The 15,379-nt window shown below is 44.0% G+C and overlaps 1 long non-coding RNA gene across 1 annotated transcript; it reads right to left on the minus strand.

Annotated features, from left to right (window-relative positions):
- Positions 1-9,421: 9,421 nt before the first annotated feature.
- Positions 9,422-14,986, minus strand: LOC105551829. Its single transcript, XR_001007903.1, has 4 exons — positions 14,579-14,986; positions 12,659-12,688; positions 10,659-10,740; positions 9,422-10,021 (listed from the first exon to the last, which is right to left on the minus strand). It is a non-coding gene; the product is annotated as an uncharacterized LOC105551829 (long non-coding RNA).
- Between the last annotated feature and the right edge of the window lie 393 nt (positions 14,987-15,379).

Genomic DNA, 15,379 nt, shown 5'->3' on the forward strand with positions numbered 1-15,379 from the left:
TATTTTTAATTGTCAGGCAGTCCATAAATTGCCACTTCTTTAGGGTTGCTGGTGATTTATTTTGCACCTTTCTGTGATTCCCTCATTGTTTATGATCCTTAAGGCCATGCGTTAGTATCAGCACATTTTAAGGGGACACTTATTCTGGTCTTCACGCCTGGCTTTAACTGAGAAAATCTTTCAGCAGTCAGCTCATCCAGACACTGTGCACACCATATGTGGTAGGCTAGCCTGCCACCTGGATGTGCAGCAGTGGGCCTGAAACCTGTATGTGGGAGCCAGCCTGAAGTGTAGGTCCACAGGTACCAGCCTGGAGTATGAGGCTGTGAGGGCCTGCCAGTCACTGGGTTTTACTGAGGTGGGGCTAGAGTTTGCATACAAGGCAAATCCGGTTCTCACTTGCATCTTTTCTTATTTCTGTGCCATACCCAGGTACTATCTGCCACTTGGCTTCCTTAGTTCTTATGAAGGTATTTTCTTGTATTGATTATTGTTCAAATTGGTGTTTCTGTGAGGTCCTAAGCACCAGACTGTTCTATTCTGCCACCTTACTGATGTCCTATCAAGTTTCCTGATTTAGATATACCTACAATAAGGCAACTACTATGATATTTCTTATGTGCTCTAAGAAGTTACTATACATATACAAAGCATTTTATGTACATATATATGTGTGTATGTGTATATATACATATTCTTTTGAATATGGCCACAAATTCTGTGCTGCTGTTCTCATGAAACGCAATTAATTTCCCCTCACCCTATATCTGGAAGGCCCTGTGACTGGCTTTACCCTACAGAATAATAGAATACAGAAACAAACTTTTGTTTTGGTTTTGGTGCGGTTGCTTTTTGAGACGGTCTTGCTCTGCTGCCCAGGCTAAAGTGCAGTCTTGACTTCCCAGGCTCCAGCAATCCTCCCATCTCAGCCTCCCCAGTAGTTGGGGGCATGCCCATCACCACGCTTGGCTAATGTTTTCTTTTTAAAAAATTTTGTACAGACAGGGTCTTGCCATGTTGCCCAGGCTGGTCTCGAACTCCTGGACTCACTCAATCCTCCTGCCTTTGCCTTCCTAAGTGCCAGAACTACAGGTATAAGCTACCATGCCCAGCCCAGAAATGAACTTTCAAGATCTGCTTTTATCCACTTAGAACCTTGTTGCCATACTGTGAGAATCTCAAGCCATATGAAAAGAGCAAAGATGCTACAGTCAGCAAGCCCAGCTGAACTTCCAGGTGACAGATCATGTCACCCACAAGTAAAAGTGGAGCCTCCAGTTGGCTACACCCCAATCACTCCACAGAATTCCCTCCCCCTCCCCACAGACGTAGTCTTGCTCTGTTGGTCAGGTTGGAATGCAGTGGCAGGATCTTGGCTCACTGCAACCTCCGCCTCCCGGGTGCAAGGGATTCTCCTGCCTCAGCCTCCTGAGTAGCTGAGATTATGAAGTGCAGAGGCACAGCCACAGCTTACTGCAACCTTGAACTCCTGGGTCAAGAAATCTTCCTGCCTCAGCCTCCCTAGTAGCTGAGATTACAAGCCTGAGCTACCTTCTATTGTTTTTGTGTTTTATTCCTTCTTCACCCTTAATTTTGCAGAATATTATCATTGTATTTTTCCATATGAATGTTAGAATCATCTTGTCCAGTTACAAAAGCAAGTGTTTACAAAAGCAACTGTTGTAAACTGACAATTTCCATTCTATGCTGAGATTCCTTGGACATGGTATGACTTACTTTATTAGGCCTCTGTTGTACAGTCATCATTCCAATGCCTTCTTCATATATAACTTAATTATTCTAAGCCTTATTTTCCTTTCAATTTCCTACTTATCCCCCTTGTTAAGCACAAATTTGTATTAAAACTGATTACTTGCTACCTCAATTAACTATTTTCAGGTGATACAGCATTCCAAGTAATCTTACCTCATTTTAACGTTTTTTCCTTTTCATATATTTCCTTTTCTTGCCTAATTGCCTTTGCTAGCCTTGAATGAAGCTTTCTTTTTAACTGATAGACATCCAGGGTTTCTTCATTAAGCATTACTGTGGCTTTTGCAGTCAGATACATTTTGTAAGCTTGGGGAGTGCCGAATGTCGACCATTTTAGCAAATGCTTCTTTTGAGACAGGATCTTTTCACCAGGCTGGAGTGTAGTGGTACCATCATAGCTCATGGCAGCTTTGAATTCCTGGGCTCAAAGGATCCTCCTGCAACAGCCTCCCAAAGAGGTAGGATTACAGGCATGAGTCACCACGCCCAGACAGCAAATGTTTTAGCATGTAGGGAGATTATGTAATTTTTTAGACCAATTAACTGCAAATATTCTTGAAATAATCTAAGAATTACTTTGTGTTGTATTATCATGTAATAATTTTACAATGTGCCTATTCAAGTGTTTTGAGAGTTTTGCTGTTACCCAGGCTGGAGTGCAGTGCTACAATCTCCATTTCTGCTCACTGCAACCTCGGGCCTTCTTGGTTCAAGCTGGGATTACAGGCTTGCACCACCATGCCCAGCCCCAAATCTTATTATATCCCCAATTTAGCAGGAATATACATATATAAAGGGAACCCAACTTCATCTCCATCTTCTAAAATTTAAGTAAACCCTTGAGGAATTGATTTTTAAATGTCATAGTGCCAGGGGTGATGGCTCACGTCTGTAATCCCAGCATTTTGGGAGGCTGAGGCAGGCAGATCACTTGAGGTCAGAATTTCAAGTTCAGCCTGGCCAACACAGAAAAATATAAAAATTAGCCAGGTGTGGTGGTGCACCCCTATAATCCCAGCTATTCAGGAGGCTGAGGTAGGAGAATCACTTGCACCTGGGATGCAGAGGTTGCAGTGAGACGAGATCTTGCCACTGCACTACAGCCCAGGTGACAGAGCGAGATTCTGTCTCAAATAAAAATAAAAATAACCCATAGTTTCTTCAAGACACAACAGGGCAAGCATTGAGGAATTTTTTAAAAAAGTGATAAATCATATCATAGGGCAAGACTAGGGATTAGAATGTGGCATTCATTAAGGCTTTCCAGAGGAATATTTTTTAAAAATCTAAAAGACTATATGTTTTGTTCCATTAGGACAAAAGAACCCACTGCAAGAGTAGCCGAGATGTTGACCGTCTGAAACAAGGTATTTGGCATTTGGAATTGGTGTAAGAATCTGTAAGTAAGGCATTTGAGTAGTCCCTTCAAGATGTTAGATTGAACGAGGTTGATGATTGAAGAAGCAGAAATTTACACGACTTAATACATGAAAGCTCCTAAACCAAACACTACTTTTGGAGCCAGATTCATTCAACACCACACAAGTTCTTGTGTGACTGTGACTTTGAGCAAGTAACATGTACTTTGTAGGGCTGTTAAAAGAAGAGATGTATTAAATGTATTTAACATGGTCAACATGTAGTAAATAGTATTGATATTCTATGGCGTCACGTGTCCCAAAGTATACCTCGATGACAAAAATCATAGATTCAAAGATTTTATTTTTTATAGAACCCCAGAATAATAAACATGTTATAATTATACACTTCAATCTGGTTATAAGTTATATCCTGGCAGCTACTTACCAATATGCCTGCTTGTAAGAGAGGTTCTGCAAGTCAATTTACACACAAAGATGTTTCACAAATTTTCTCAAATATAAAGATATTTACAGATTACTAAAATAATAACAAAAGCCCGCACATGTGTTTTAGTTAACAGATGTCTGAAATCTAAATAGCAGGTCTCTGAAAATCCATTATTTTCTTTTTTTTTTTGATACAGTCTCCGTCTGTTGCCCAGGCTGGAGTGCAGTTGCATGATCTCAGCTCACTGCAACTTCTGCCTTCCAAATTCAAGTGATTCTCGTGCCTCAGCCACCCAAGTGGTTGGGATTACAGGCATGCACCACCACACCCAGCTAATTTTTTAATTTTTTCTTTTGTAGAGACAGGGTTTCACCATGTTGGCCATGCTGGTCCTGCCCTGGCCTCAAGTGATCCAGCCTCCTCGGCCTCTCAGTGTTGGGATTATAGGCAACCATGCCCAGCCAAATCCATTATCATCACTTAATGTTTAAAGGCTACATTTAGTTTCCTATATATTGTTAGGGTTTACTAGTAAATGATTTGGTAACCTGACACCTTTGTATTCATGTCCAAAAAAATTCTTTTACAAGAACAAAAACAGTACTCTTAGCCTCTCTCACTGGAGTATTACTGAAAAGCATGATATTCTTACTCTGTTTTGGGTACATTATGACAGAGAGGTTATTATTACCAACTGTGAGTAGAATTGAGGCTTCTTGACTAAAGGGGATTGAGGTAAACCTTTGGAAGCTCGTGAACACATTTCAAGACACAACATGGCACCTGTGTCTAGCTCTATGGTACAACATGGTACTATAACACATAGTTATAGTACCACATGGTGGCCAGACGGGGAAGGCAGCTTCTCTGCAACTGAGCTGAGAGCTCAAAATAGGCAATGTCAAGATGGAACCAGAAGGGAAAAACAGCATGTGTAGAGAGGTAGCGACAAAAGGCTAATTAAAGACTGAAAGAAACCAGGGTGGCCAACAAGGGAATCTAAGGGTGATAAAGATAAGAGGCTGAGAGAGATAAGGCTAGACTGCATAAGGCTTGACAGACCATGGCAAGATAAGCAAGAACTGTGTCCTGTTAACCATTTATCCCTAACATCTAGCATAGAATTCAGTTAATAAAAGCCATAAACCCTTTAAAAAGGGTGTGAGTCTTCTGGCAAGATAAGTAATTAGCACAGATTATTGTCACTCACTGCAACTCAGCCTTGGAGGGAGTACACAAATCAGAAGGAGGTCAAGTGCCTGGAAAACTAAATGACAGTGCCTGGAAGAACAGATCGTGGTTGGGGTAAGAAAAGGAAGCCCAGTGTAGAAAAGGATAGAATGCCGTGGGGTTAGAGGTAGCAGAGGCTGGGACAGAACTTGTCTGTTCTGCCTCCTTTCACTCCTCCTGTTCTTTGCCTTACGTCCAACCCATCACTTGCTGGGGTAGCCAGCCTATTTGAACAGGTTTAGACAACCCTAGAGTTCTCTCCAAGAGAATTAATACTGAGAAGGAGAAGTTCTACCATTGTCACTCTGGTGAAGCACAGATTCTAACTCAGAGGCTCTTTGCCTTGAGGGGGATCTTTCCTCTCCTTCAACTCATCAGAACCCTTAGTTCTGGGCTTGGCTTCTCCCTTTTAGCAGCTGATAATGAAATCCCTATCCCCACGGCCGGGCGCAGCGGCTCATGCCTGTAATCCCAGCACTTTGGGAGGCCAAGGCAGGCGGATTACGAGGTCAGGAGATCGAGACCATCCTGGCTAACACAGTGAAACCCTGTCTCTACTAAAGAATACAAAAAAAATTAGCCGGGCATAGTGGCAAGCGCCTATAGTCCTAGCTACTCGAGAGGCTGAGGCAGGAGAATGGCATGAACCCGGGAGGCAGAGCTTGCAGTGAGCCAAGATTGCACCACTGCACTCCAGCCTGGGCGACAGAGCGAGACTCTCTCTCTCAAAAAAAAAAAAAAAAGAAATCCCCATCCTCTACTATAAGCTTATGGGGTGAAAATCAGCCATATAAGGACTACAGCATCCACTCTCAAAGACAACAGGCTCAACCACTAATCTCTACATGACAGAATAAACTAAGACCACAGAATGAAAATGGAATGTTTAAAGAATTTAGGAGGCAGTCGGGCCCAGTGGCTTGCGCCTGTAATCCCAGCTACTCGGGAGGCTGAGGCAGGAGAATCACTTGAACCCGGGAGGCAGAGGTTGCAGTAAGCTGAGATTGAGCCATTGCACTCCAGCCTGGATGACAGAGATTCCATCTCAAATAAAAACAAACAAAAAAAACAAAACAAAACTGTCAAGGTCATTAAAAACAAGTCTAAGAAGCTGTCATGGCCGACAGGAGCCTAAGTGTAATGTGGTATCTTCAGTGGGATCCTGGAACAGACAAAACATATTACATAAAAACTAATGAAATCTGAACAAAGTATGGACTTTAGTTAATACTAATGTATCAATATTAGCCCATTTAATTGTGACAACCATAATATACCAATGTAAGATGTTATTAGGGGAAACTGGGTAGGTATATATGGGAACTCTTTGTACCATCTTCCCAACTTTTCTATAAATCTAAAAGTATTGTGAAATAAAATAAAATTTGAAGTCCTTTTTACTGTGCTTTCCCAATGAGTATATCACCCTTAAGAAGCAGCACAGAACATTCTTACACCCTAAAGGGCCTTTACTGGAGGGCAAGAAAGGTCAAATAAGTAACAAGGACTCCTCTGAACAAGCCCTAGGCTACTAAACTGAAAAATTAATGACTCAGCAAGTTGGCTCATTATAAGTGTTCCTAAATAGCATTAAGGATAAAGATGTTGCTAAGCAGAGATTTTTAAGTTATTACAGTTAATTTGTTAATTCAGTGAAATTGTTTTTCAAGAGTACATTGACAGGTCCATTAACTGGAGCTGTTCACAAAGCCCTAATTAAGAAACAACATTCACAGGAGTCATTGTCACTCCTTTTAAGTTCTTAATTAGTAGCTCTTAGCATGGTGTTTTCCTTTGTGTGAATTCCTAGGCACTTAGCCATCTCTTTGTGTCCCTTTGGGACTTGCAGAATTTATCCCTTTGGGTTTTGCTTTACTGGTTGAAATTTGAGTGAGACATGATCTAAAATTTCAACATAAAATCCCACTGACACTAGCTTGTTTCAACCCAGCAAGTGCAATCATGGACAGGTGCCAGGAATAGTGTTTATTAATTGTGGTTCCCTCATTTTTTTTAAATTCAAGGTTGGTGGGGGTGTTTGGAAACCCTCATTTTTAGTTTTTCCTCTTAATATGGTACAGGCCTAAGACCTGAAACTTGGCCTAAGAAATGAAAAGAGGCACTTGTGTTTACTACTACCTATGGCAGCTGGCAGCCTGGGTATTTACAGACCAGTAACCCTGCCAGTCTCATTCCAGTTTCCATTGCAGCACGGGAAAAGATTAACAGAAAAAAACTACTTCGTCTTGGTGTGGTAGCTCACACCTGTAACCCCAGCACTTTGGGAGGCTGAGGCGGGTGGATCACCTGAGGTAAGGAGTTTGAGACCAGCCTGGCCGACGTGGCGTGGCAAAACTCCATCTCTACTAAAAATACAAAAAAACATTTAGTCAGGTGTGGTGGCATGTGACTATAGTCCCAGCTACTTGGGTGGCTGAGGCAGGAGAATTGCTTGAACCTAGGAGGAGGAGAAGGTTGTAGTGAGCTGAGATTGTGCCACCGCACTCCAGCCTGGGCAACAGAACAAGGCATCGTCTCAAAAAAAAAAAGAAAAGAAAAGAAAAAAAAACCTACTTTGAGGCCAGGCACAGTGACACCTGTAATCTTAGCTACTCAGGAGGCTGAGTCAGGGGGATCACGTGAGCCCAGAAAGTTGAGGCTGCAGTGAGCTGTGATCATGCCACTGCACACCAGCCTGAGTGAGACCCTGTCTCTAAAAAAAAAAAGTAACTACTTTGAAGCCAGGCATGGTAGCATGTGCCTATAGTCCCAGCTACTTGGGAGGCTGAGGCAGGAGGTTTGCTTGGCCCAGGAAGTCGAGGGTGCAGTGAGCTGTGATTGTGCCACTGCACACCAGGCCGGATGACACAATTGAGACCCTGTATCAAAAAAGATTTTAAAAACTACTCTGAAATGTTTTACTAATCTTCTTAGACTCACCAGGAAATAAATTTCTTTGCTTAAAAAAAAAAAAAGTCAAGAGGGATATGTAGGTGAATAATTAACTTTATTTATCAAGTAGGAAATCCCATCAAATTATTTAAATGCACATGACTACACCATTGATGCCTTTTGGGATATTGAATACAGGAACAGAAATACCAATTATTTCTCTCTTTTTAAGTAGCAACATAGGAACTTCTCTCTGCTCATGGATAGCCCTACTATAGTCAGGAAAACAACCTGTATGCTTAGAACTTGAGGACTCAGATTTAAAATACTGTAACTCTTCATAACACAAAATTTTCCTCTTTCCTTAGGAGCCATTTTGGTTTTACCAACTTGGACTGAGATTGTGGCTGAATTTGAGAAGTGCAGACTGCTATTCTTTCTTAAGACTTCTCCCTTTGGAGCACATTAAAAGTGGAGAAAACTGGTATAAGTAACCCATGCAAAAAAACACAAATCCCAAACACACAAAAACAGACTATTTTTACTACTGGTTAATTTCTTGCAGTCACCTTAGTGCCCTAAAAGATGAAGAGTATAGGCCGGGCGCGGTGGCTCAAGCCTGTAATCCCAGCACTTTGGGAGGCCGAGACGGGTGGATCATGAGGTCAGGAGATCGAGACCATCCTGGCGAACACGGTGAAACCCCGTCTCTACTAAAAAATACAAAAAAAAAAAAACTAGCCGGGTCAGGTGGCGGGCGCCTGTAGCCCCAGCTACTCGGGAGGCTGAGGCAGGAGAATGGCGTAAACCCGGGAGGCGGAGCTTGCAGTGAGCTGAGATCCGGCCACTGCACTCCAGCCTGGGAGACAGAGCGAGACTCCGTCTCAAAAAAAAAAAAAAAAAAAAAGATGAAGAGTATAACATTCTAAGGCAAAGCTATTGATAACGTTAAATTTTTCAGGGAGTCATGTTGCTACTGGCTTTGAACCTGTCACTAATGAGCTGTTCAACTTTCAAGGCCTGAATTTAATTCTCCAGGACAGAGGTTGGCAAACCATAGCCCGAGGGCCAATTCCAGCCTGTTTTATATGGCTCTCAAAATAAGAATGGTCTTTAAATTTGTAAATCATTGAAAAACATTTTGACACTGAAAATTTTATGAAATTCCAATTCAATGTCCATAAACAATGTTCTATTAGAACTACAGACTTGTTACTGTCTCAGGCTGTGTTTGCACTAGAGCTGCAAACATAGTTGCAAAAACCACATGGCTGAACAAATGTAATATTATCTGGCCCTTTACAGCAAGTTTGCTGATCCCTGCTTTTGAACAGCAGTGCATAATAAACTTTCTGAATTGGTGGAAATGTTCTCTGAGTTTTCCAGTAGGGTAGTCAGCAGTGAAACAGATTCTGAGATTAAGAAATTGATTAATTTTTATCAACTTACACAGCCACATGTAGCATATAGCTACTGCACAGCAGAGCTCTAGAAAATAAGGGTTGGACTTTAGATTCTAAGAATTCTCTAAAATTCTGATACTTGGCCGGGCGCAGTGGCTCATGCCTGTACTCCCAGTACTTTAGGAGGCCAAGGCAGGTGGATCACGAGGTCAGGAGTTCGAGACCAGCCTGACCAACATTGTGAAACCCCATCTCCACTAAAAATACAAAAATTAGCTGGGTGTGGTGGTGCGCGCCTATAATCCCAGCTACTCAGGAGGCCGAGGCAGGAGAATCGATTGAACCCAGGAGGTAGAGGTTGCAGTAAGCCAAGATCGCACCATTGCACTCCAGCCTGGGTGACAGAGTAAGACTCTGTCTCAAAAAACAAACAAAAAAAACCTGTAATTCCAGCATTTTGGGAGGCTGAGGCAGGCAAATCACAAGGTCAGGAGTTTGAGATCAGCCTGGCCAATATGGTGAAACCCCCATCTCTACTTAAAATAAAAAAATTAGCCTGGCATGGTGGCAGGTGCCTGTAGTCCTAGCTACTTGGGAGACTGAGGCAGAAGAATCGCTTGAACTGGGGAGGCGGAGGTTGCAGTGAGCCGAGATCGAGCCACTGCACTCCAGCCTGGGCAACAGAGCAAGACTCCGTCTCAAAAAAAAGAAAAAAAAAAAAGAAAAAAAAATTCTGATACTCTACATAATTTTTCAAATCATAATTTTAAGCACCCTACCCCCGTCTGAGCTGCAGTAATTTAATTGGAACCTACATGACAAGAAGACTACATATATTACTTATCTTGGTGTCACACAGGGCTGTCAGACATCTGGGGTCGTGATGGGGGTAGATGATATTCAGGTGAAGGCATCTAGGATTCAAAGAGGTAAAGAATGACAGGCTGTCCCTAAGACAGGGTCCTTTTTCTAACAGAAAAAAATTGTTTGCACCCAGACTAGGACCAACTCCACAGGAGGAGTCATTCCACTCTCAGAGGTGCAAAACACTGCCCAAAGGTACTCAGCTACAACACCAAAACAGTGCTTGGAGCCAAACCTCAATAAAGACAGTGCTTGCTCTTCCAACAGTGTAACACCATCACAGGCACCACACAAGCCTGGATAGCTGACAACCGCTGGATGATTCCTGAAACAGCTTTCTCATTGTTTCAGATACCTAGACACTCCAGGTAGAAGACCTATTAGTCGAATGTTGGCTGCAAAACAGGCATGGAAGCACTGATTGCAGACCCTGTTGTCAAACTCTTTAACAGGAATCCCCTTCCATGTTTTCAGTTGTTTTATCCAACATTCAGGGAGTTCCTGCCATGTGCCAAGCACTGTGATTGGGATCTAGCAGTGAATAAAACAAGATATACTGTCCTTTCCTTCATGGATCTTACAAATATAGGTTAATTTACCTCTCAATTGTTTCCTGATAGATACCAACTAGCCAACAGGCCTGGCACAGAGGAGGTAGTCAATGTTGGAATGAACAGGGATATTTACCTGAAAACTGCACATGCAGACTGTCACCTGCCACTATTTCCTCTCTTCAGATGGGTGAAGGATGCCCTACTTTCAAGTCATCCTAAAAAGGAAGACAAGCAAACTTAGTGATCTAGTACACAGAACGGTGAATAAATAGCAATGCATTGTATATATATATTTTTTGAGATAGGGTCTCACTCTGTCCAGGCTGGAGTGCAGTGGCATGACCATGGTTCACTGTAGTTTCAATCTCCTGGGTCAAGTGATCCTCCCAGCTTAGCCTCCCAAGCAGCTGGGACTACAGATGCATGCCAACACACCCACCTAATTCCTTTTTTGTTTTTTATATTCCCGATGAATTTGAATGTTTGGCACCCCAGTCTAAAACAACAGCTCCTAAGTACCCTTATCTGGAGAGATGGAAACAGAATGCTGCTTGCCATTTATGATTTATCCTCATTTCTACAGCCTCAGGAATTATTTTATTTACCATTATTTGCTTTTTCCCTGCCTAGAGTACTATAAAGCTAACCATCCCCCAAGCCCTACAGATATCACTAGCCTTAAGACCCCATATGTAAAAGGCTATTCACAGTTGAGGCATTCACACAAAGCACTCATATTTAGTTGAGAGAATCCTATTAAGGGAATGCCAACTGATCTAACAAAACAAGCTTTGATAAACAACTCCCCTGCCCCCCAACATCCTCCCCAGTTCCTCCTGTGGAAACTAGGATGTCACTTTTCATAGCAACTGAGGGTCATCTCTTCTCAAAAGAACCTCTTCTCAAAAAATTAGCATTCCAGGCCAGGCATGGTGCAGTGGCTCATGCCTGTAACCCCAGCACTTTAGGAGGCAGGAGGATCACTTGAGCCCAGGAGTTCGAGATCAGCCTGGACAACATGGTGAAATCCCGTCTCTACTAAAGCCTGGGCAACATAATGAGACTTTGTCTCTACAACTTAAAAAAACAAACAAACAAAAAATTAGCTGGTTGTGGTGGCACACACCTATCATCCCAACCACTTGGGAAAAAGCATTCCAAAACAAAATTACTACAAAGGGAACTCAATAATGGGGCAACAATTATAAAAGGAACTCACTTCAATGGGGCAACAACTATTCATTTCTGAAAATCAGTAAGCAACTAAAGCGAATATACTGTCAGCCCAAAGGAGAAATTAGTGTGGTTGTAGTTGTTCAGTTCCCAGAGCCCCCTCAATCGATATTTTAATATTTTATTAAAGAGCTAGAGAATGCCCATAATTTTAAAGTGAATTCCCATCAATGTTTCCCTAATAGGGAATCCCATAGATAACTATGGTTGTAAAATCCTCTACAAAGGGAATCATGACTAGCTTTTATGGTGGGTAGTGGGAGCTACGCACTTTAATTTCAGCGAAATTAGCAAAAATCCCATTGTATCTGGCCCCCTTTGAGCACTTAGTAGGCACTAAACATAAAGGTGTAACTTTTCCGTCTATTTTTACCAACCCCCTCTTCCCATTAGCTTTGTTTTATTTCCAAGGTATGATTCAAGTAACTTCTTGCTACCCAAACCTGTTGGACCAGAACTATTCAGGAAGGTCTGGATTTATTCTGTCTGCAAAAAGTCATGCTCTCACAGATTAAACCTTAATGCAAGCTTTTCCAACCCGCAGCCCAACACAAATTGGTAAACTTTCTTAACACATTATGAGGGTGGTTTTTTTTTTGCAATATTTTTAAAATTTAGCCATCAGTTATCGTTAGTGTTACTATATTTTATGTGTGACCTAAGACAATTCTTATCCTTCCAATGTGGCCCACGGAAGCCAAAAAACATCCCTGCCTTGATGGATAAGCAACTATGCTGGCATCCTGGGGTAGTCAACACAGAGTTGGCACGAACCAGGGCCAGAATGCCAACCAGCTATTGGCTGCTGTTCTCCCAGCAGTGTAACACTGGCCTAGGTACAAGACAACCTAGGCAGCTGCCTACAGCTGGAGCCAAGAGAGCTGAAGGGATTGCACTCACCTGCAGTTGCATCTGCCACAGCTGGCCTCTCTGCAATGAAACAACTCCAGGTTAGTCAGCCAACAGTGAACACGTGTGCAGCTCAGCGTCCTTGCCCTCAAAACGTGGTATCTTAGGCCTGAGCCACAGAAACAACAGCAGACAATAAAACCAATAGCTTATCCTTGTTTAGCTTTGTTTTCACCTCTTGTTACTTATACACCACGGCAGTTCAACAGTAGCAAAAGAGTCGATTAAACAAGTATCGGGGAGCCTGGCTCTGTCGCCTAACTAGTGTCTAGCCAAATGACACTGGGCGGGTAACCTCTCTATACCTCAGCCTCCTCATTTGTAGAATGGAGATATTATATTACAGGGTCTTTCTCTGTCACCCAGGCTGGAGTGCAATGGCACAATCATGGCTCACTGCAGCCTCCACTTCCTGGGCTCAAGTGATTCTCCCACCTCAGCCTCCTGAGTGAGTAGCTGGGACTACAGGCGCGAAAACACCAAGCCGAATGGGGATATTACTAATAGTACTCTGTACGTAGGGTGGTTGGGAGGCTTAAGTGATATAAGCTAACCCCCAGGATAATGTCTGGTATAGTGTGGGCACTCTGTAAACACCTGAGGAGCTACATTCCAAAAAAGGCTCAGATGGTGAAAATGAGTGAGTAAAAAGGGAAAAGTTATCCAGTGAGAGAAATGGGCAGTGAAGAGTGGGAAAACTAGATAGTCCAATATAGGACTTCCTGAAAGACAATAAAAACAGCACTTAGAAAAATAACTGCAGTATTGGATATAAGGGGAATTGGAGGCAGTAGTCATGCCAAGACCTCAACTACTGATTAAGAGCAATAACCAAACTGTTAGGCCGGCGCGGTGGCTCACACCTGTAATCCCAGCACTTTAGGAGGCCGAGGTGGGCGGATCACGAGGTCAGGAGATAGAGACCTGGCTAACACGGTGAAACCCCGTCTCTACTAAAAATACGAAAAATTAGCCGGGCGTGGTGGCGGGCGCCTGTAGTCCCAGCTACTGGGGAGCCTGAGGCAGGAGAATGTCGTGAACCCGGGAGGCGGAGCTTGCAGTGAGCCGAGATCTTGCCACTGCACTCCAGCCTGGGTGACAGAGCGACACTCCGTCTCAAAAAAAATAAATAACCAAAATGTTTGCACAAATGATAATAAATATTTCTACATAGTCACTATTTTTTTTTTTTTAACGGAGTCTTGCTCTGTTACCAGGCTGGAGTGCAGTGGTGCTATCTTGGCTCACTGCAACCTCCGCCTCCCGGGTTCAAGCGATTCTCCTAAGTTTTGTATTTTTAGTAGAGACGGGGTTTCACCGTGTTGGCCAGGACGGTCTTCATCTCTTGACCTCGTGATCCGCCCGCCTGATCCGTGGGCCTCCCAAAGTGCTGAGATTACGGGCGTGAGCCACTGTGCCCGGCCTCACAGTCACCATTATAATTTATGTAAGGCTAAGATCATACCTTTTTCCAGCCATCCCCAAATTTCACTCCTAACTTCCTCCAAATAATTTAGAGGAACAGGAAAATGAGTAGAGAGGGTTCATTGTTCGCTGGGTCTAAAAACAGATCTAAAAATAGCGTGCCCCTTTCAAGGCTCAGGTTAAAGGGGCTGACTCAGTTCCACCGGACATTTGTTCCTCACAAACCTTCCAAAGTCCTTGCCCCTGGCACTGGGAGATGGAGGCTGTCAGAGTCAGGCTGTAGGGGACTCCCTAGGGAGAAGAGGGACGGTACAAAAACAGGGGACGACTCCGGGACCCAGGTCTCTTTCCGATGCCCTCCAAGTTCGGGGTCACGAGGGGACGAACCCCAATTTCATCCCGTGCCCCGGCAGAAGCCACCCTACATTGCTTCTTTCCCCAGGCTGGGAAACCTCCAAGGACTCTCCCCTCGGGGTCCTTACTCACGCGCACGTGTTCGGAGCTCCGCAGGGCGCAGCAGCACTGGCAGAGGCCGGAGGGGAAAGGGCAGCCGGGAGCCGAGGGGAGCCCCGCCCCGGGGCGGCTATGGGCGTGGCTTCGGTGGGCGGGGCCCTTGACCCCGCCTAGGAAAGGCCGGGCTTAAAAAAAAAAAAAAATGCGAGTGCGGTGGCAGAGGTGAACCTGCTTCTTATAGGAGAGAAGGGCTGGGGTCTGAGCAATGGCTGCGTTTGTTGGACTCCCAATCCATCTCTTAAGGGTAGAAGGGGTGCATAGTTCACAGCTGCTCAGGAGAGAATCTGTGTGTCCTAGTGGAGCCAGGCTTCCTGCCTGCCCACACTACGCGCCCCCGGAACTCTGGTTCCCCTCACGAGCGTGGCGCCTTTCCGTTGCTGCAGGCCCAGCCCACGCTTTTGCGCTTCCCACGCATATCCTTTTTCTGACTTTCTGCGGCAATGCTGTCATTCGGCTAATGGATCGCCCACCCACGCAGGTCACCTTGGTCCACGGTCTTCGGGATCTTTCCAGGAGGTTTTCGAATAGATTAAGCCAGTCACTCCTACTGCTTACCTCTGCAGGACCGGCATCCCTAGTGCCCTGCAGTGGGATTTTTCGCTGAGCTGCAGTAACTGAAGAACACTGGCTTTCTCTGCTAGACTTGTCCTCCACCATGGCACAGGCAGGCAGAGTCCTTGGTCAGGACAGACTGCCTGCAAGGCTACCAGGATTTCTTTAGAACACTAAAACTTCCCTCTCCCACTGGCTAGAGTCCATATGATTCCCCTGGGG

Source organism: Mandrillus leucophaeus, unplaced genomic scaffold (assembly GCF_000951045.1).
Source record: "Mandrillus leucophaeus isolate KB7577 unplaced genomic scaffold, Mleu.le_1.0 Scaffold534, whole genome shotgun sequence".
In the NCBI taxonomy this organism is placed as follows: domain Eukaryota; kingdom Metazoa; phylum Chordata; class Mammalia; order Primates; family Cercopithecidae; genus Mandrillus; species Mandrillus leucophaeus.